The sequence below is a fragment of the Artemia franciscana genome, chromosome 8, assembly GCF_032884065.1.
Source record: "Artemia franciscana chromosome 8, ASM3288406v1, whole genome shotgun sequence".
Classification (NCBI taxonomy): Eukaryota; Metazoa; Arthropoda; class Branchiopoda; order Anostraca; family Artemiidae; genus Artemia; species Artemia franciscana.
In genome coordinates, this window is record NC_088870.1 from 5,601,741 (window position 1) to 5,625,386 (window position 23,646).

At 37.9% G+C, this 23,646-nt stretch overlaps 1 protein-coding gene across 2 annotated transcripts in view; it reads left to right on the forward strand.

Annotated features, from left to right (window-relative positions):
* Window positions 1-21,412: 21,412 nt before the first annotated feature.
* LOC136029903 (C-terminal-binding protein-like) overlaps window positions 21,413-23,646 on the forward strand; it is a 92,575-nt gene continuing 90,341 nt past the window's right edge. For both annotated transcript variants that reach the window (XM_065708401.1, XM_065708400.1), the window contains exon 1: window positions 21,413-21,518. The gene's annotated coding sequence lies outside the window, so the exon portion shown is untranslated. The remainder of the gene's footprint in view (window positions 21,519-23,646) is intronic.

Here is a 23,646-nt window from a genome sequence, read left to right on the forward strand (position 1 = left end):
AAAAAAAAAGTGGAAACGATCGAAAGACCAACTTTAAAGGAAAATTGGCAAGATCTGCAAAAAGTAATGAAAAGCAAGATTCGTAGGTAGAAATAAGAAAAAAGGAAAGAACAGAAAACAAGCGAAAGAAAAAAAATGAAAAGTTGTGTCTCCTCCATTAATCTGGAGAAGATGGTCCGTGCAAAAAGAGTAAAAAAACATAATAACTGGAATAACATTTCTAATGATATGTCTCCTAATAAATCAAAAATTTCTGGTTAAAGCAGGAAATCTATGTGACATTTGAAACTAGCAAAGGAAATAGAAAGTAAATAAATACGAAATAAATCAGGCAAAAGAAACTCAACAAACCACTCGCTTAGACTATGGAAAGAAGAAAAGAAAAAGGAATGTAGAGGGGAGGGGGGTATATTCACTAAAAAGGGCTAATAATGAATACAATGCAACTGTACTCTTTGTACTTTAAAAATCAAAATACATTTTTATCTATTTTTCGGAAGAAATAAAACGTTTCATTATGTATGAGTAAATTTAGGGACAGGCCTTGTTTCAGTTCTTCTTCAAGCATCTTGGTGAACATTAAAAAATTCCCGCTTTTTATTATTTTAACGAAATACCAAAGTTTTTTCCAAATATTTTTTGAACCATATAAATTAAGGAAACTTTTTGTTACCGTAGGCCCAGTTTTTAATAGGGGAAAAGCGCATATATTTTTTGGTTGATAGTTTCTATTGCATCCTACTTGTCAGCTGTCGCTGTAGTCAAAGACTACGAGTAATGTTGATAAGAAATGACTGACAGGACAGGCTACTGCTGCTACGGATTTGTCCAAGGAAATGAAAGTGGGTCTAGAGCAAAGTCATGGGGGGATCAATTTGACAAGGGTGCCAATAATTGACCAAATTGACATGTTTATTAAAAAAAAGAGCAAAAAAGAAATAAAACGCAATGAGAGCACCAGAAAAATCTCCGGGGATCCAGCCCCCCTGGATCCACCCCTACAGAGAAAACATGGAGTGGCACTTGTCGGTTATTGCAAACATATTCAAGAATTACGCTTAGGTTGCATCTTAGAAAACCAGTTTCATTGCTACAAAAACAAGTGAGGGATGATACAATGCATTCTACTTCTCTTCTACAGAACGCATTGGACTTCTACAGTTTGGGCTATATATTCGCACATTAGGTTGGGGGGGGGGTTATGTTACGTTGGGTTAAGTTTCCATAATTTTCTTTCTAAAGTATTATTTTATCATCATGTTTCGTCATATTTCATTAGAATTAACCTAACTTTACTTCATGAGTGTGTTTCCAATAACCCGACTAGTACTCAAAGGAGTTTGTGTATGATACCGCTGATCTTCATTTTGCTATTAATGACAAGCAAATTTTTTAAACGCCTGTTACGACTATCTCGAACGTTTTCTGGAATGTTATGACTATCGTGGAACTAGCTGGAACCATCAATTTTTCTCATGGATATACATAATCAATAAACGGAAAACACCAATAATGTGATGAAACGATAAATACTAACATTGTTTTTTTTTTAACGTCATCCTTTTCACAATGAGTTAATTCCAGACCGGATAAAGTTTTATTTTTACTACACATTTATGTAAATTAACTAATTAATTTGTTTGACATGCAAATAAAATTCATTTTAAGATGAAAAATCCCCCCTGGATAAAATTTTCCAACATGTAAAATAATAATAGTATTTTCAAATTTGAAGTGTTGTTCAATGCGAAATTCAGAGAGCTTACTGAAAAATACATTTTATAATTCTGGAAGTGTGTGAGATTGCGGAATTCGTAATTAACTAACCTGCTAATTGAATATCCAGAAAATGCGAATAATTTTACCGGAAAGAACTGTCAATTATTTGTGTTGAGGGGTCTCCACTTTCACCAGTACAAAAAGTATTAAAAGGGTCTTAGGGGCATGGCCGTATCTAGGAAGGGTATTAGGGGTTTGACCCCCCCACACACACAAACACTAAAATGTTTTTCCGACTCGTAAAAACGTAACAAAAATGAATGTAAACAAATTTTTGATGTATTTTTTAAGTTTTTTTGCAAGCCCCCCTCCTGAAAAAAAATCCTTTTGTAATCCCCGAAAAAGCCAGGATATGGCCCTGCTTGAGGGAGGGGGGGGGAGAATATTGTACATATTACCTTCTCAAGGTTGCGCTCAACAACTTCTTACATTTTCTTGTCGATCGGATGAACAGCATAATAATTCATACAGGATACACATACAAACGGACAGCCATACTTTCAATTTTATATAGCCTACATAGATGGTTGTTGTTAGTAATTGAAACTATATGGAGTGCATGTAACAGAAGGCAGCTTCAAAATGTCTAATACTAACCCTCCTAACAATTTTTACATATATAGATTCCGCGAGAAAAATAAACTATTTTTCCTACATCGGAGGGGGAGTTAGATGAGCAGCAGATGACATGAATTTCAATTTCTGAAGATTGACACATATATCTTATATTTTCAAACTTATTGTTGTTTCCATTATTCTAATGGAAAACCAATTTGGGTTCAGAAAAGGGCTATCTACAGATATGGCAGTTCTGAAATTGGTTGATTGGATTAATGATGCATTTGAAGCTGGTCTTATACCTGCAGCTGTGTTTTTGGATATGAGAAAAGCGTTCGATACGGTGGACCACTTAGGGCTTATTCAAGCTCTTGCCTCGATTGGGGTGAGGGGGTTCAAGCCTTGAGTGGTTTTCATCATATCTACACGACCGGTATCAGAGAGTAGAGAATGGATCATTTTTATCTTCAAAAAAGAAAATAGAGTGCGGGATCCCACAAGGGTCAATCCTGGGATCCTGGGAAAAGGAGGGGTCCCCTCCTTTTCATCATTTTTATTGATCGAATGAAGCATTACCTGTCGGAGGCTGGTGTCATCCTATTTGCAGATGACACTTTGCTCTTTCTAGCTGCGCCTTCGTTTGATGTTTTGTATAATAAAATTCATAATGCTGTTTCTGAATTTCTAACTTTTTCTCAACAAAATTTGTTAACCCAAAACTTTTCTAAAACTTTTTTCATGATATTCTCTAGACTTTCATCAAGTGTTGGCAATGATCAAATCATGGTTCGAGGAAATGTGATAAAAAGAGTAGCAACAACCAAATATTTGGGGTTTTTAATTGATGAAAACCTGTCGTCGAAAAACCATTCAAATGCTATAGCTGAAAAATCAAGCAGAGGTCTTGGGGTGATGCGAAGAATTAAAAATCTATTCCCAAAAAAGATTCTAAAAATGATTTATTTTTCTATATTTTGTCCATATATTAGCTACGGATGCTCTATATGGGCAAGTAATTTTGTAACATGTTTCAAATGAGTACGAAAACTTCGGAATAGAGCTGTAAAATTATTATCCTGCTCATGTGATCATAACATGTTCATGTGAGCATCATAATGATTTTCCTGCTCATGAGCATTTTAAAAAGAATAAGTTAATGGATATATCCCAAATTCGAGATTACCAAGTTGCGATTTTCTCGTATAAATATTTGAATCGGCTGCCCACTCCTGCTTTTGAAAATCTTTTTACCTTTAATAGAGACCGTCATGATCATAATACAAGAAAAGCTGATAACTTAACTCATGAGTTTAGGAATACTACTCGGGTATCTTTTGTGATTCACCATTATGGTCCCCATGTTTGGAAAATTTTGCCCGAGGGTGTGAAAAATGTGCCTAGTCTTCCGGCTTTCTAGTCACGGGTAAAAAAGTTTCTTTTATCTCAGTAATTTATCTTAGTAATTTTGATGCATGGCCCGTTCCAGGTTGTCATTCTATTCAAGGCATTTCCCTGATTTATTTACTGTTAATTTTTTTTCTGTCTTCTTTTTGTTTTTTCCTCTTTCTCTTTTTTTCCTTTCTTCCTTCATCATTTGAGTTTCTTTTGTATTGAGTAGCGTGATATGAACGTGATTCTAATTAGCTGAGGGTGATAACCTCGCTTGCCCTTACAAGCTTATTGCCTTTCTTGGCAGGCGAATGGCGAATAGTGTTTGTTTTCTTTTCTTAATAAATGTATATATGTATGACTGCAGGCCCCCCACCTATCATTACTCATTCAGCATGATATCTGCCACAAAAAAAAATGACCAAGCAAAAGTATAATATTTTTTTTTTGGGGGGGGGGGATACAGAGGGATCCAAAATAATGTATTCTTCAAGAAAAAGTGATTACCGTGACCTTAAAAAATCTGGCCAAAACAAGGTTACCGGAACTGTCTAATATTCAATTCTGACATTGAATGCATTTTTAGCAGAAAATTATTTAATCAAAAATGACCTAGAATTTCTTTTAAAAAAATAAGGGTGGCCCAGATTAGGCAGCTACACAGAATTTTTCTGGTTGAGGGTCTAACAATTAAAAAAGAACAAATTTTATTTGATAGTTTGAATATATAAATTAATATGAATACGCTAATTAACTGATGATACATTACCAGGTAATTGAAATTCGATAATTAATTATCGCTCCGCTGGATCATATTATAGGTAAAAGTACCCTTTATTTTGCGCATTCTGCTTTTCTAGGTACTCTCCCACCGCCCCTACAGCAGTTTTTCTCACGGACAGGCTCAGGTAGGTACTTTTCTTCTTTACGTAATTCTTCTCGACGATTTATTTTACCAAAACGATCTTCTACAGCAAGCCAGAGGTCTCCAGTATATCAATCAATTCTATTATGGAACTCCATCCCTTCGGATGTCCCTCTTTTTCTTTCTGCAAAGGCATTATTTCGTCGGGTATTTCCAATTCAATAATTTTTCTCTCTTTATTAATCCTTTCCTAATTTGTATGTCTCTTCTCTTCTTTTAAAATCATTTTCAGCTATATGTTAATCTCCTTCTAAATCTTCTATCTGTTAAATATCCTATCTATTCAATGTCCTTGTCTTGTTCCAGTGTTTTTTTTTGTTTTTTTTTTGTTTTTTTTTATATTTTATAATAGTGTTTTATTCTTGTTCTCTATGGTCCATTACAAGCAAAGCTTCTTGGGCCTAGTAACCACTTTACTTTTGTATTAGTTTTTTCTTTTAGTATCAATAAATTGATTGATTGATTGATTGAATTACCTGATACACTAAAGAGCTAAATGCAGCCAGAAAGAACGAATTCAGAGTGGTACACTTAAATGAAGAGCCCAAAAACTAAAAACTTTTAGTTTTTTAGCTACTTTCTCTTATAAGCATCATCACTTAAGGTGACTTAAGTATGACGGTTAAAAAAACAAGAGCTAAGAGCTCATATGGCATTTGTGACGAGGCAAGAAGAGCTAAGAGCCAAGAGATCATATGGTATGAGCTCTAACAAAATTCTATGAATCAATAGATTGATTTAAAAGGAAAATAAGAGGCTTAATGCCGGTCAGGATTTAAAATAAGAGCTCTGAGTCACGATGTCCTTTTAAATATCAAAATTCATTAAAATCCGATCACCCACTCGTATGTTATAAATACCTAATTTTTTCTAATTTTTCCTCTCCCTTTAGCCCCCCAGACGGTCGAATCTGGGAAAACGACTTTGTCAAGTCAATTTGTGCAGCTCCCTGACACGCCTACTAATTTCCATCCTCCTAGCACGTCCAGAAGCCCCAAACTTACCAAATCACCGATCCCCTCCCCCCAACTCCCCCAAAGAGAGCGAATCCAGTACGGTTCCGTCAATCACGTACCAAGGACATTTGCTTATTCTATCCACCAAGCTTCATCCCGATTCCTCCACTCCAAGTGTTTTCCAAGATTCCCCCCTCCAACTCCCCCCAATGTCAAAAGATCTGGTCGGGATTTGAAATAAGAGCTCTGAGACATGGATTCCTTCTAAATATCAAATTTCATTAAGATCGGTCACCTATTCGTAAAATAAAAATACCCCAATTTTCACGTTTTCCAAGAATTCCGGTTTCCCCCTCCAATCCCCCCAATGTCACAGGATCTGATCGGAATTTAAAATAGGATCTGGTCGGAGCTTTAAAGCGCAAGATCCTTCTAAATATCAAATTTCATTAAATCTGGTCACCCTTTCGTAAGTTACAAATACCTCAATTTTCAAAATTACCCCCCCCCCCCCCCCAACTCAACCAAAGAGCGCAGATCCGGTTTGGTTATGTCAGTCGCGTGTCTTAGACAGGTTTTTATTCTTCCCATCCAGTTTCATCCTGATCTCACCGCTTTAAGTATTTTCTAGGATTTCCCCTCAACTGCCCCCCCCCCCCGATTACACTGGATCCGGTTGAGATTTAAAATAAGAGATCTGAGTCACGAGATCCTTCCAAATATGAGGTTTCATGAAGATCACTCCTTCGTAAGTCATTATTTCTATTTTTTAGAATTAACCCCCCCCCCCAATAGAGTGGATCCGTTCCAATTATGTAAATCACGTATCTAAGACTTCTGCTTATTTTCCCCCAAGTTTCATCCCGATCCCTCCAATCTAAGCGTTTTCCATGATTTTAGGTTCCCCCACCCAAACTCCCCCCAATGTCACCAGATCCGGTCGGGACTTAAAATAAGAGCTTTTAGACACGATTTCCCTCCAAACATCAAATTTCATTAAGATCCGATCACCTATTCGTAAGTTAAAAATATCACATTTTTTTAATTTTTCAGAATTAACCCCCCCCCCCCGACTACCCCAAAGAGAGCGGATCCGTTCCGGTTATTTCGATCATGTATCTAGGACTTTTGCTTATTTTCCCCCAAGTTTCATCCCGATCCCTCCAATCTAAGCGTTTTCCATGATTTTATGTTCCCCCACCCAAACTCCCCCCAGTGTCACCAGATCCGATCGGGACTTAAAATAAGAGCTTTTAGACACGATATCCTTCTAAACATCAAATTTCATTGAGATCCGATAACCCGTTCGTAAGTTAAAAATACCTCATTTTTTCTAATTTTTCAGAATTACCCCCCCCCCCCCCCAACTACCCCAAAGAGAGTGGATCCGTTCCGGTTTTGTCAATCTGTACCTAAGACTTGTGCTTATTTTTCCCACCAAGTTTCATCCCGATCCCTCCACTCTAAGTGTTTTCCAATTTCTAGGTTTCCCCCTCCCAACTCCCCCCCAATGTCACCAGATCGGTTCGGGATTTAAAATAAGAGCTCTGAGACACGATATCCTTCTAAATATAGAATTTTATTAAGATCCGATCACCCGTTCGTAAGTGAAAAATACCTCATTTTTTCTAATTTTTCAGGATTAAAACCCACCCCCCACTACCCCAAAGAGAGCGGATCCGTTCTGGTTATGTCAATCATGAATCTAGGACTTGTGCTTATTTTTCCCACCAAGTTTCAACCCGATCCCCCCACTCTAAGTGTTTTCCAAGGTTTTAGGTTCCCCCTCCCAGGTCCCCCCCAATGTCACCAGATCCGGTCGGGATTTAAAATAACAGCTCTGAGACATGATATCCTTCCATACATCAAATTTCATTAAGATCTGATCAACCTTTCGTAAGTTAAAAATACTACAATTTTTCTATTTTTTCCGAATTAACGGTCCCGAAAGCTGCACGTGTGGTGTCTCGGTACTCAACAAACAAAACTTGTGGCAGCAGGTTCGTATCCAGGATTTTCGTGTGTGTGTGGGGGGGGGGGCAATATGATTTTTTTCTTTTAAAAGCGCATCAATTATTTGTTTATATTCATTTTTGTTACGTTTTTACGAGTCGGACAAACATTTCAGGGGGGGTTCAAGCCCCCTACCCCTTCTGGATATGTCCTTGTGTGGCAGCAGCTACCCTCTCGCCCTGCCGTCAAATGAAGTCCTAACAATAACTCTCTAACGACAACTATGCTCGTCCATTGATGACAAAAAAAAATATATACTAAATAGGCCTAAAGATGTCCTGCAAAATATCATTGAAAATACAGCAAAAGGCAATGGCTGACTAAAAGCACAAATCAAAGTTATTCATTGAATGGTAATCATGTTTCCTCGTTGAGGAAAAAACATCCATATTCATTAAAGCGTTTTATCTTCCACGTGCCAGTAACTATGGACGTCAACTTCGAAAATCCCATAAAATAATGTTACTTTTAGTTAGAAGCGGTGTTGCTAAGGAACCAGCGATCTGAAGCTCAATTTTTGAAATAGCATGTTTTTCTTCCACTTAGTTTTTAATTAAGATGACCATTATTGATTTCTTAAGATGGCGAATATTAAGGGCAGGATCATGAAATCCACTAGAGAGGACAAGAGCGTATCCATTTTTTTGGGGGGGAGGGGAGGGGGTACAAAAACTATACCAAACGCATCAAAAAATTGTGTACACGCATTTTGTTACTTTTTTACGCATAAAAAAATTTAGTGGGGGGAGGGTTCAAACCCAGTAACACCCCCTCCCTCGATACGGCCTTGAGAGAGGGTCTAGGAGGGATTGGTAATGGTTCCAGTTGGAAGATAATAGACAAATCTGATTCTATGTCAAGCCCCCTCTGTAATTGCCCTTTTTGTACTCGGATATATTCAAACCCGGTTATTTTCGTTTTAATGAAGATATTGCTGCATATTATGGCACTTAAATTGTTTCAATTTAATGCTATCACCCGTATTCATTGAAAAATATCCCCCAGGCAAATTTTCTGGCAATGTTCTTGGTTCGGAGCAATATAATTGAATACTTTTGGGCGTGGGAGTGGCGCGAGCCCCCTCCCCTGCTGCTATGGTTTCAATTCACGAGAATGTAGGAGGGGTGGGCAAGGATTTTATGTTGATCTTGTAATGAAGATGCAAAACAAGCATATTTCAATATCCATACGGCAGCTGCGAATAGTGTTTTGTAACACAAATCGGTAAAAATACTAATAATAATCTAAAAATAATCCTATTAAAAACAAACAAGAGGAAAATAAATAAGGGATATGACCCATTTAAACACTGTTACTACTCCTACTAACAACTCACTGCAGCAGAAGCCACCTGAGGCCAACACAGCTACGTACGTTTTTCCACCATCCCAATCTATTCAAAGCCCCTGGCTTTACACCCTCCCAAGAAGTTCCAATTTCCATTAAATCCTTCCTTGCGACATCCTCCCACCCAATCCGGGACACACTGCTTCTTGGAAAAGGACTACCTTTCCCAATCTATTGTCTTTCATCTTCGGAACGTGCCATAGCCATCTCAACCTTTCTCTCGTTATAGCCATAGAAAGTGAGATGGGAGATGATTTTTCGTACAGCTTACTGTTTGAAATACCGTCAGTCAGACGCGTACCGAATACAACCCGTAAACAATTCCTCTGGAATTCATCTATTAAATCCTCCTCCGCTTTTTGGAGCGCCCACGTTTCAGAAATACGCTTGACTATTGTCTATCAGAACCCAGCGCAAATGCTGTTTCATTAACTTTACTACGCTGTAGTTTCCCTGAGGGGAGCCACTCCTCACGGTAACCTTGCAGAGGTGTTTGCAGTCACGATTTTGGTTAGGCAAACACGTGAAAAGTCCGTCTTGAAGCCGCTATGAGGCCACGCAAGCACCAAACCGTCTGACAACACCGGAATAGCTGCAACCTTTTATACCAAGCCCATCCTCGTCAGGGCATTCGTTAGGGACCATTTAAACAAGAGTAATGAATTCTAAAGGAACGCATCTTTGTTGCACTTAGCCTATATTACAATTAAGATAGATCTTTTCTTTTTTTTGTATATCAATTACTAAGGTTAATTCAGAGCTTTTTTTTGGGGGGGGGGGTGGTTGAAGTCGAGAAAAAACACTTTTGGTCCGAAAATGTTTGTTTCTGCATGTTACACCATTTACACATGGTTGGGAGAGTTATTCGTCTAATATGAAGGGGGAGGGGTTTACAGCTCTTCTGATCTTCTTCATAGACACCATTGACTAGGGATCGTTCATCGTTCAAGAGTTCCAGTGGCATGGGCTCGCGTGGAGATACGTTTGAGAAAGGTTAGTAAGCTTTAAAGAAAGAGACAGATTTGCTGTTTCGTGAAGAGGAATTTGTGCCTCGACATTGAAAAGTAATTCGCGAAAAATGTCAGCTTTTATGTAACGCCGTATCCAAATGAAAGGGTGTACATCACCCTTTCATTTGGAAATCAGTTAGAGAACGACAAGGGTTTGATCTTCTTCACTGATAGTCCTTGCTAGGGCATGTTTACTTCAGAACAGCACCTCCACCAGAAAAAAAATGCCTACGTGCCTGACTCTTATTATTGAATACAGTGTTTTTAAGGTATTCTAATCCACTATTTAATACAAAAGTACATCTTTTTAATTAGTTTTTTAAATTCAAGAAATTCCTTTTTTTATCCCACCCCGTCCACCTTGGGCCTATATTGGTGTACATTCCTTGAGTTACCATGTTGTATGTAAGTTCCTTTTCCTTTATATATGGATACATGTATACAAGCAACTGGGAGGGTTTTATGCGAGGGTTTTTGGAATAGTTCAAAGATCGGGCTCAGAGAAGCCCGATCCTACCCCCACTCAAAAAAAAATTATTCACTTTTCCAAAACTTAAGTATACTCATCCCTAACCCTCTCTCCGTGGCCCAAACCCTTCTAAAAAAAAATCTCGAAGATGCTTGGGAAAGTGTTCCATTGTCGCCTTCATGATGATCTTACGAAGCATTAAGTACGACATAGATTAGTTTTCGGAGTGACCACTGTAGTAGTCATGCTGCTATTCAATTGGTTGATTTCGTGAATATATCTTTGAGAAAGGATGGAATTCCCTTCACAGTGTTCTTTGATTTTAAAAAAGATTTCGAAACAGTGGATTTTAGTGTTTTGTTGTGAAGATTGGAACGTTTAAGTATAAAGGATCGTATTTAAAATGGTTTAAAAGTTATTTGAATGGTAGGTCTATCAATGTTATGATTGATGACGTTACTTGTGTCCTGTTTCGTATACTTTGCGGAGTTTCACAAGGTTCGGTGCTTGGTCCACTTCTGGTTTTGGTATAAGTTGATACGACGAGGTTCTACTTGCCAGATTCTTGTCTGTCCTCGCTTGCTGGTGACACTGCTTTAACATTTTCTAGTCGGTATTTACATAGTTTGATTTTGAAAAATAATTGTGTTTTAAAAAGTTTTCATGTTTTTACTAGTTTGAGCTTACTATCTATTAATGCTGCGAAGACTATTTTTTTTTTACATCCAAGAGTAGGTGACTCCCAGGACATTAATGGAAAATTTCTGTTTACAAATGAGCTAGTATATCCAGTGCACTAGACGCGATACCTTTGCTTCAACCTAGATTATAATCTTTCTTGGAAATCACTTAGTGATATTGCTGCAGCGAAGATTGCACGAAGACTTGGAGTAATTCGACGTTTTAAAAATTTTTTAACCGCCAAAAATTTTAATAATTTCATGTAACGCTTTTAGTCCACCCTTATGTATCATACGGACATGTGCTATGGTCTAGCAAATTTATTCAAATTTTAAACAAGTTAATTTTTTTTTAGAACAAAGTGACGCGACTTATTGGTGGATATGGGGAAAAAGCCATTAACACTGCGGAGCGTTTTGACAAACTCAATGCGCTTATTGTTGGGCAACTTCGAGATTATCAAGCTGGAATATTCTTGTATTAGAAATGGAATTGTGCCAGTCTTGGGGTATTTCATGGTTTCTACCACAGCCTACATACATATACCACAGTGGCACCGGCTGATGGTGGTTAGCAGACTGGGCTAATCATATTGCCTATTAGCGTGTCAAAGCGCAGAAAATGTATATAAATTCGTCATTGCACACGTGCAAAGGATGAGCCAAGAAGAAATGCTCTCTACATCACAGCTTAGATACCAATTGGTATCTAAGCCGTGGGCAGTCTGAATCTAAAAGTCGGAGCAATTGGACTGACGTCGTGAATAGAATCGTAAAGCTGTGATTCATTGCTATGTGAAATTCCGTTCCCGCCTATGGTGTTGTAGTACGATCTACGGGTCGGAGCGCAGGCTTGAAGGAGGCGCCAAGTTCAGAGTTCTGTACCAAAAGCTTCTCATGGGCAAGATAGGAGTTTTTCATAACTGTATTGGTATCTAAGCTGTGCTCTACATCAACACATGATGTGTCCCCAGAAGGTCTCAATAGAGAGCATAAAAATGTTCATGGCTGTATATCCATACCTAGGTTGAAGTTTTGCTGTAAAAATAGGTCACTTCATAGTTACAATAACTGCAATGCTGGAAATCTAGTCACTGAATGCAGAAATCAAACTAGAGCTGGTTTTCTGAAGATTTCTAGGTCCTAAGGTTGAGAATTCTTTTCCAGAGAGCATTTTGGGTGGCGGCCCATCTTGGTTTACTTAAGAGTAAAATGACAAAATTTCTTTTGGGTCTTGTTTATAGATATTTTTTGTTTTTTCTTCTTCTTTTTAATTTTTTACAGTCTTTTGTTATTAGTAGTTTTTATTTCTATTTTCATGAGAGAGATTTGTCATAATTTGGCTGTCTTATTTGCTTTTTTGTTTGTTCAGTGTTTGTAATATATGTGGTTGCCCACTCTCAATTGCTTCATGTCTATCGGTAAGCTACTTGGATTTATGTTATGTTTTATGTAATTTTTGTAATTAGATGAAGTGAGCTGAAAAAAGAGGAACACCAGAAGCCGAAGAGTGGGCCGCCGTTCGATGCAACATGAAAGGACTAGGGTAATAGTTCATGACATGAGTCATGTCATGTCCTACTATTCTAAAACTCTTTTCGGAAATAAGGGCGATTAAAGATTTGCACGTCTTCTTTTCGGATGGTCCATAGCCCAGTTAATAAATTTTTAATCAGTGTAATTTTTCTTTGGCCGTAATGATGGCGAAAACTAATAAGCAAGACAGGAAAAACATTGTACATAAAATAATTTTCTCTCTGGAAAAGCGCTGACGCAATGCTTAGGATGAAAGTTAACTGTCAGCTTCTGAGTGATGAGAGGTATTATAGTCCCTATACAGACTATTTGAAAGATCGAAAAAAATCATGTCGAAGATCTCCAAAACTTCGGTTTCTCAACAGATAATTTTGGTCTCCCATTACGTTTCTTAGTCATTTTGAAAAAACCGAGTCAATATCAGAGGCAGCGCTCTAGAGGAAACTCAGTAAAGATCCATATGCCTTCCATGTGATATCTATTTATTCCTCCTTCCTTCCACTAAGTGTGTAAAAGGGTGGGGGAGCAGGGTTTAGAAACTTAGGATGGAGCTTATTCGATTGGAAACTTTAATGTCTTGTGCAATCATTAAGAGTCAAAAGTTATTGCAGGACAACCAACCACCCTTACGTGCCTTTTTACTACCCGGTCCCTCCTAAGGTCACCAAGACATCCGGTCAAAATTTGAAATAGTCATTTTATTCAAAATGGTCATTACGTTCGATAAATACGCCTCCAAAGATACCAGTACACTCGGCGTTTAGGACAAGGGCCGTAAATCAAGTAAATCACCAATTGGGTATGCGTATGTTTTATAATGGAAAATGGGTGGCTTGTTTAATGTTGGATATGCGATTGGCTTGGAACTTCCAGGGATTGTTCCCTCGGTTAAAAGGATCAAAAACTTTATTGGTGTTGTATGGAGGGGTGCCAAGTAATGGGCCAAGGATTTTTTTTTCTTATCAGTTTGAAACTTAAAGCTCGGCCAAGAGTAACTTGATGTTAAAGCAATGTTCCGATGCACTGCACTGCCCTCCCCCTCATCAAAAAATGTGCCCAAACAAGAAGCAAAAACTTTTTATTTCAGTCGGTTTGAAACTTATATCTGTAAGTCCTTTGGATAGGGGGATCCTAATACAGAAGGAAACATTGAAGAAAAATACTGCCCCCCCCCAACAAAAAAAACAGGGATCAACAAAGGGGCAGAACCGGACCGAAAAGACTTTTCTTGCCTCACCATGTTGAATGGAAGAGGTGGTAGTAAGAGCTCGGGAGGTGGCTCATTTGACCAGAAATTAAAAGTTCTAATGCCATTATAAAGACCAAAAGGGATTTGATGGCAACCAACCCCGGTTTTGTGCAAATGTCTAGTAAGACATTTATGTCATATGTCTAGTAGATTAGTAAGGCAATGCCCCTGAAAGAACTAGATAAATTACCAATCATTCACAGACATGTTTTGGTAGAAATAGCCGAGATATTTGGTCTTGTTTGTCTGATCAGCGAGACAATCTTAGAGATAGTTCGTAAGGCTCTGATTCCCAGATTTTTCCAAGGGCATACTCTGGATAGTCTGGAAAGGGAACACGTAGCTGTGTAAATCAAACCATGTTATGTGAACCCGAATTTTCGAACTATCTGTAATATCTCAGGGATGGTTTAGGAGAACGAACCCAAACTTTGCGAGAATTTTTGAGGTCGGAGGGAAAAGTGGGCCTCGAATTTTAACTTTGGGAGGAGGCAGAAGATAAATCAAAATATACAAAGTGTATCCAGCTCATCGAGATAATATACATGTGATTTCTCGGGAGCAGTTGGGGAATGAAAATAAAACTTTCAGGTAATGTTGGGTACATGAACCCGACAGCAAGGAGCAGGGGCAATGGGAAATCGAATTTTGGGTTGGGGTAGGTGGAGGAGCTAAGATAAATTTTTGTCCATCCACCAAAACATTTCAAACTTTGAGAGAGTTTTTGGAGGTCGGAGGGAAAAGTGGGCCTCGAATTTTAACTTTGGGAGGAGGCAGAAGATAAATCAAAATATACAAAGTGTATCCAGGTCATCGAGATAATATACATGTGATTTCTCGGGAGCAGTTCGGGAATGGAAATAAAACTTTCAGGTAATGTTGGGTACATGAACCCGACAGCAAGGAGCAGGGGCAATGGGAAATCGAATTTTGGGTTGGGGTAGGCGGAGGAGCTAAGATAAATTTTGGCTATCCACCAAAACATTTTTGCACTATAAATTCCTATGGAACTTCACGAACCAGGTACATGAAGAGACAATATATGTTGCCAGGTGATCAAAACGGCATATCTGTATTATCTTGGGTACGGCTTGGGACATCAAGTTAAAACTGGCGCAAAGTATTGAAGGAGGGGTGGAGGTGGGAGGACGTTGAACTAGGGATTGGAGGAGAGACCAGAGCTAAATCATTAGACACTATGCTTTTTCAGGCTATCGAAATTCCATATCTGTAATATCTAGGAAACGCCCTCTATATCTAGGAAAACGGGGAATGAATTTGGAACTTTCATGTAATGTAGGAGAGGGGCATAGATACTTCAAATTTTGGGCTGGTGGTAGAGGGAGGCGTGAGGCTGGCTTGAAAAGTTATTTCTTGGTTTACCAAAACGTTTGTATTGTAAACAGCTGTGAGAATGAAAATTTAATCACCTCTCAATAAGCGAGGCAATGGGGTGGCTACAGGCTATGTTCTATGTGGTGGAAGGCTAACAAAATAGTGTATTTACAAAATATCTGGAATGGTTTGAGATAGCAAGTTGAAACTTTCGAGAAGTGTTAAGGACTTCAAGCTTTGACTGAAGCCTTTACTGGATTAGAATCTATTCCCAGTAAAGTAGTGGTGTAGATCAAAAGAAACCACATTTTGCCCAAGTTATCAAAGTAGTGTGTCTGTAATATCGCAGGAACGGATTGGAGGTTTGGAAGATTAAGTTGAAATTTACAGGGGGAGCTTGGGGGACACTTAAACCTCTAATTTTGACTTGAAGGAAGGGGTAGAGGTAAACTAATAGCAGCTAGAGGCTATGTGTGCAGGTTATCAAAATGACGGGTCTGCATCACCTGAGGAATGACAGTTAGGGATCGAGAAAATTGTTTTTTAAATGTCGGGGATGGGAGGTGAGGAGGTTTCATATTTTGCATTAAGGGAGGGGTTGCGGGGAAAAAATTATGTGTTTCCATTCTAGCTAAAAGTTTTAAGGCTATTTGCTCCACTGGAACTTTGAACCTATCCGAGGTTAAGTAGGAAGCTAAATCAAAAGACAGTATATTCACCTAGGTCATCAAAATAGTGTGGCTGTAATATCTCGAGAACGACTAGGGATACTGGTGTAACGCCTTCAGAGAGTGTTTAGAGAGGTGAAAGGGACGAGTTAAATCCACGCTTAGAGTTACATGGTATGTAGACAGAAACAAGGGGACCTCGATGAAGAAAGAAGATAAGGAAACAAATCGTTCAGTTGGGAAGGTGTCACTTGGGGTGTGGGGTAGAGGGCATGTGCCCAACCCCTACGTTTTTGCCCTCTTTGATTTCGAAAAAGCATTTTTGGTGTTTTTAATTGCAAAATGGATTTTTTTTTATATTTCCATTGAAAAAATGCAAGTTTGTCTTTTAACTTAAATTTTGAAAAATACATTTGCATCCCTCGCCAAATTTTGTGACCTAACGCCCCTGTTTCTGCAAGATGGGGTCAGAGTGGCCTCTACCCTATAGAAGACTATAAAAATATACACAGAAATTAAATGAAGAATCGCTTCAAACCTAAGGGTAATTGTATTATTTTAGATGAATAAATGAATCCTAAAACGAACAGAAATTAGAATCGGCAACCTAATCAATCTTACAACGAACAGAAACTACCACAAATAAAAGTAGGTCTACCACCCCCTAAGGGCAAGAGTATCAGAGTATCATGTCCCCCAAGGGCAAAAGTAACGTTTTAAAGGCAAGAGTATCATTTTTGCTTTACTGAAAAAAAAAATATTATAGATACCTCATGTTGAAAGTATCTATCATTTTTAATAAAATATAAATGACAGTTAAGCCTTTATGTGGTTTGAGAGGGAGGGGTGTAATGCCATTTTTATTTGAACATCTTGATAAATTACTTTTGTTGTTGTGTTGTTACTAAAGTTGTGAAAAAAAAGTTCACTGTTCTAAACACACATTGTCTTCATTAAAGCGCAAATTGCACTCTTGCATGTATAAGGTATAGGGGGCGGTAGCCCTACTCCTATTTATGTCGTAAAAGGAATTTCTGTTCGTCTTAAATTTAATTTGTTTATTAATTTTAATTTTTGTTTGTTTTAGAATTCATTTATTCCTCCATAGTGGTATATGCTATCTTTATGCTTGATACGACTATTCTTTATAATATATTTTTGTTTTGGGCTCCGTGAGATTAATGATAGTGATTTCTATCCACAATTCGGTAAAACAAGGCTTATGCCACCTTTGCCTCTCGCTCAGACTATATGTCTGGGGTTTTTCTCCAATTAGCCACGACTCTTAACTTTTTCATCACGGTCCACCAAGTTTATATTAATTCAAAATCAACCTTGATTTTCGAACTAAGTTTGAATTATTCTATGACTTTATTTCTGCTCGTCTTGCCATTGATATGGCTGTTTTCTTCTTTTTGGAAAACTTTTTTTTTTGGAAAACATGCATTCTTTTTTAATAGTCACTGATTAGATAAACGATAGTAAATATAAATATCAGAATTTAATTGACAAAGTTTTTGAATGATGACATGTACTGTTTAGTTTCCGCTAAAACTGTTTTAAAAAGTAAAATTAAGAGAAAGAGTCAAACTTTAGCGTAAAGAGCGGGGTGTTGATGAGGAAGTAGCCCCTTTCATATGCGAAGTAATTTCTGTTGGTTTTAAGTTTCAATGTCGCTCCTTACTTTCCGTTAAAAAAACCTTGTTGTTTTTTTTATTTAATCCTGACAAGGACGATGTTTGGCTATCTTTCATCTTTTATTCGCAGAGTATGTCTTAGCCATCTCAACCTTTCTCTCATCATAGCCCTAGAATTCGGGATCAACCAATTTATTTCTGACAGCTGACTATTTGAGAAACTGTCAGTCAGTCGGGTTACCCGGGTACCCCAAGCAGTACTTACATTTTATACCAAGACATTCGAAAAGTGAAGTGGCGTTAATGTAATGAAATACAGGAAAACATGATGAAAATATAATACTTTAGAAACAAAATTATGGAAACTACAACAAAGAATTACGGAAAGCAGGCCACCCAGAACACATTACATTAAAAACCTAGCTAACATAATCTAGCCAAAATGCCAACTCTGTGTATTAAATACTCGGTAGTTATCTGTTAGCCAGTACACACTCGAAAATTTGAATCTACAGGTACAGTGTTGAAACAACTTAGACGCTTAGAAGATAGATAGGATATATATATATATATATATATATATATATATATATATATATATATATATATATATATATATATATATATATATATATATATATATATATATATATATATATATATATATATATATAACTTGGGCTATATATTTGGATGTTAAGAGGGGGGATGGGGTTAAGTATAGCGGGGCTGCATGCAAAATGTAACCTAAGCAAAATACCAACTAAATGTTATTGGAATATAGCTATAATGTAGTTTTCCATGGAGCCGAAGCTAATTATCTCCGTATACAAACAGCAATAAACCGGTTAGTGTCTGATTCTATAGACGCAAATTCCCAAGTGTATACTGGCTAACAGAGAAGTACCAAATATTTAATTAAAATTTGTATACATCGTAGTTTTTCCATTGTACCTAAGTTAATTGTCTCAGAAGGCTAACACTCAAAATGCCCACAATCACAAGGCCCACGACTCAAAATGCCCACGGCTCAAAATGTCCACGACTCAAAATGCCCACGACTCAAAATTCAATTAAAATTGAATAGTTGTGGGCATCAAGTCATGGCTAATTGTAGAAACTGCCAAGAAAGATAGTCCAATTGAGTGAGAAGAAAAGCCTGGCATTCCCCCCCCCCCTGGTTGCCGACGTTACCATCTCCCACTTATAATACACCTGTCATGTCACTCCACAATGCTGAACTAGAGTCAATCATTTGGAGGGTCTCCCCGGCTCGGCACACTGGGTTCTTCCCTCCCGGCACCGGCACCTGGTGTACACTCGTTGCCGGCTCCCTCCACTTTTGTCAGTTTTTACCCTGTCTAGGATGAAATGGCACCCTCCCGGCACCGGCACCCGGTGTACACGGGTTTTGGGAGTGAGTAACCCCTCGTCTCATCCCCAGTTAAGGACTGAAACCTAAAATTTATCCAATCGTGGGTATTTTGAGCCGTGAGCATTTTGAGTCATGGGCATTTTGAGCCGCGGGCATTCTGTGCGTGGGCATTGTGAGCGTGGGCAAAAATATTTATTATTATTTTTTATTAATAACTCACTGCAGCACCAAGCCGCCTGAGGCCAACACAGCTACGCACGCTCCTCCTCCAACCTAATCTATTTAAAGCCTCCCTCTTTACACCCTCCCAGGAAGTTCCGATTTCCTTTAAATCCTTATTTATGACATCCTCCCAACCCAGACAAGGACGACCTGCTTTCCGTGTAGCCCCAGACGGTTGGCCAAAAAGGACAATCTTCGGTAATCTGTCATCCTTCATCCGTAGAACGTGGCCTAGCCATCTCAACCTTTCTTTCATTATAGCCCCAGAAAGCGGGATTGAACCACACTTTTCGTACAACCTACTGTTTGAAATACGGTCAGTCAGCCGGGTACCCAGAACAATCCGTAGGCAATTTCTCTGGAAAACATCTAGTAGATTTTCATCTGCTTTTCGGAGTGTCCATGCTTCAGAGCCATATTTGACCACTGTCATCACTGTAGCTTCCAATATTCTAATCTTGGTTTGTAGGCTTATCTTTCTATTCTTCCAAACTTTTTTTAACTGTGAAAAAACACCCTGAGCTTTAGCTATTCTACTTTTAACATCTTCACTGCTCCCACCATCTTTACTAATAATGCTACCAAGGTAACTGAAGCTCCCAACCTGATCAATCTTTTCGTTACCTAAGGTCACCTGTTCATCTTCACTTATTCCTAACCTTAGTGACTTAGTCTTCTTAACATTAATTTTCAAGCCTATTTTAGCACCCTGAACTCGTAAAACCTCTAAAAATTCATTCATTTTGCTCACACTTTCATCTAATATGCTTAAATCATCAGCATAATCTAAGTCCAGGAGCGTTCTTCCTCCCCATTTGATTCCATGGTCTCCAATTGCCTTTCCTGTGCTCCTTAAGACGAAGTCCATCAAAATGATCCATATAAAGGGGGATAGAACACAACCCTGCTTAACTCCTGATTTAATACAAAACCAGTTGCTAACCTCATTTCCTACCTTAACCGCAGCAGTATTATTCTCGTACATAGCGCAAATCACTTTAATGTATTTTTCTGGTATACCATATAACGACGAGACCTTAGTTAACGCTGTTCTATCAACAGAATCGAAAGCTTGCTCATAATCGATAAAACTAAGGACCAAAGGTGTTTGACAACGAAGGGACTTCTCAATTATTAACCTAAGAGTGAAAACATGGTCGACACATCCTCTACCTTTTCTAAAACCGCATTGTTCTTCCCTTAAAACTTTATCTACAGCATGTCTCAGTCTAAAAAGTATCATATTACTCAGTAATTTGCTACCTACAGAGACCAGACTAATGCCTCGATAATTCCGACATTCACTCTTGTCACCTTTCTTATACAGTGGTTTAATTAAGGTTTTCCTAAAATCATTGGGTACTTCCCCTTTTTCAAAAATCATGTTCATAATCTTCAGTAGCTTATTCCTAACCTCAGAGCCACCATATTTAAGGAACTCATTAATCATACTATCAGCACCTGGGGCCTTATTATTTTTTAATCCTTCTAGTACTGTCGCTAATTCTTCCTCACTAAACAAATCTTCCTTCACATCCAAGGTATCACAAACTTTTTCATTTTCATCTATATCTTTTCCTGCAACTGTATCTCGGTTTAGCACATTCTCAAAATGTTCCACCCATCTTTCTTTAACCTTTTCCTTATCACTAATTGTGACCCCATTTCTATCTTTAACTGGGACTAGTCCGGATCGGTGTGTTTGGTAAATACGTAAGCACCCCCAAAACAATCCGAGACAATTTTTTGTAAAACATATGGCAAATTCTCCATTTTTCTGAGCACCCACACGTCAGAACCACACCTGACCACTGTCATGATTTTTTTCAGAATTTTAGTCTTTCCTTCTCAATACCCCAATATTCACTGCTACCCTCGTTTTTATTAAATATATACCATTTCCAACATTAGCCCTGCAAATTCTCTCTTTATTATTTAAAAATGTCCACCCCCCTTTATTGCTTAAAAGGCATAATAGACAAAAGACATATTTGCTGAATCTCCATCACCGAAAATTATTCCGATTAGTCTTCTCTAAAACCGGCCTTCACCTCTGTAACAGTTATTTTTGAAGAACTTAATTCCAAATTATTTTTTAATCAATACAGGAAAATGAATCAGTAATTAAAGCCTAAAGCACTACAAGTAATTATTAATTAAATTATTAATATTCATATTTGACTTTGAGGGAATTTATGAGAAAGTTTCTGCTAAAATGTGTGTTCCAGAGTTGTATGTTCCCCGTTCTCTTTTCATGCAGTAGCGCCAACCGCAACTAAACAAAATCAGTTCCATTGTTAAGTGCGTTGAGATAACACGTTGAATAACCAGAAATTATTGCAAATTTTGGCAGGCTATTGGAACAAAAAGGTAGGCTAGGTGATGATAATTTTGTGTAATGTTACTTATAGGACAGAAACTTAAGGTAAAATTCTAGTTGATTGACTTTTGGCTATCTTGGAAAGGGGTTAGGTTAGGAAAATGAAACTTTCAGGGATGAGTCTAAAGGCTAAAGTATGTCCTGGGAAGGTATTTTGGGTAAAATTCTAGTTAATTGACTTCTTGCCGTCTCGGAAAGGGTTTTGGTTAGGAAAATGAAACTTTCAGTTATGGGTCTACATGTCAAAGTATGTCCCGGGAAAGTATTTTAAAGTACCCACCTCCACTCCTTCTCCCTCTAGAGGGCCCTGAAATTTGCCTATATGACAGGTCTATTATACCTATTGAAATTTTGACAAAACAATATTTTACCTTAATTTTCAGTTACTAGTTGCTTTTTCTCTGCCTTTAGTTCTGAAAACGCAATTCTTGTTATTTGAGTAGAATTTTGAGCCATATCAATGTTTTTTTTCAAAATTTAGAAAATGTGTTTACATATCTTTAAAACCTCATAAAATGGGATTGAGCAAAGCTATGAAGCTGGAAACAATTTTTTGTACTTCAATTAACCAGAAGATCTATTTTGCAAGGTTTCACTTTTATAAAACACATATTTTTAAAGGTCATCAAAGGTCAGGGCCCTCTAGAGGGAGAAGGAGTGGATGTAGGTACTTCAAAATACCTTCCCGGGACATACTTTAGTCTGTAGATTCATCCCTGAAAGTTTCGTTTTCCTAACCTAAACCCTTTCTGAGATAGCAAGAAGTCAATTAACTAGAATGTTAATCAAGCTTAATTTTACCCTATAAGAATATAACTTTTGATTTTTCATTGAATGCCCTTTCCAAAAATAAGCCTAATCGCTACTGTTTGGATTAGCCTACTTCCCAAACCAATCTGTATGTAGGTTATAGCCTATGCAAAAACTTGATGACTTCTTTCTCATCAAAAGATGGCAGATAATGCCAATTAGGTTCTATAGGCTGTCCAATTTGTAAAAAAAGCTATTTAGGCCTAGTCGAGGCCGGGGTTTTTCACTGTTGAATTCTAAAAGAACACTGAATGGGGGTGATTAGGCTAGCAGGGTAAGACCTTAGGGTTGTGTTACCCCCATCCCTACATATACCAATCCTAGGTGTATAGCCTATTTGCGCTTTAGGGGGAGTGAGGATAAAGTTAATTTTCGACGCAAAAGAATGTTAAATTTGGATTCAGGACACTAGGAATTCTTAGACCTAAGCTTACTTCATAATATGGAGAATAATCATAGCCTAGTTAACAAAGTTCGCGTGCAACCTCGCTATATTTTACCCCCTTCTCAATGTGCAAGCATATAGCCCAAATTCTATTTTTGATGCATTCTGCCACTCATAACTTGCATTTCCTTTTTCTGTTTTGTCACTGTTGATTCAATTTACAGGTACATTTGCTGAAACAATTGATAGGCTACACATTGGGAGAATAGATAGGCCTAGGAAATATTGGGCTATATATTTACACATCAGGGGGTGGGGGATTAGGGGCAAAGCATAGCGGGGCTGCATGTAAAATGTGTCAACTATGATTAGGCTATTCTGGATACTATAAAGGAAGAATTGAAGTAAGGGATTATTTTCCTAATCTAACTCATTTCCAAGATAGGAAAAACAAAAAGTTGCTAAACTAGAGTTTTACCAAGAATGATTTTCTTAACATGTTTCCATCTCTCTAGGTAGTTCTCTAGGCAAAGACTGACCCTAATACTCGGACAGTAGCCTACTCGGAAGCCTATCTCGTAATTATCTTTTGCCAAATAATTTACCTTTTGTAGTTTCTCAAGTCTAAGCTACGAATTTAAGGTATTAGGCTAGGCTTTTTTTGTTCGGCCCAGCGTTCAATTAGGAATAAATTTGATATAGCCTAGACTGAATTTCGTAATTTTGGTTACAAAGCATGTTCGAATTCATCGAAGCTCAGTTCCCTTCGACGAGGGAAAGCAGGTTGCCTTTCTGGGGCATACATAGGCTAGTTCTAGCTCTGAAAACCCTCCACAAAGTTTCAACAATTTTCAAAGATATCAAAAAGCCATTCGTCTAGAATTTTATCTAAACTGTCCCTTTTTTTTAGTCTCAATTTTTAT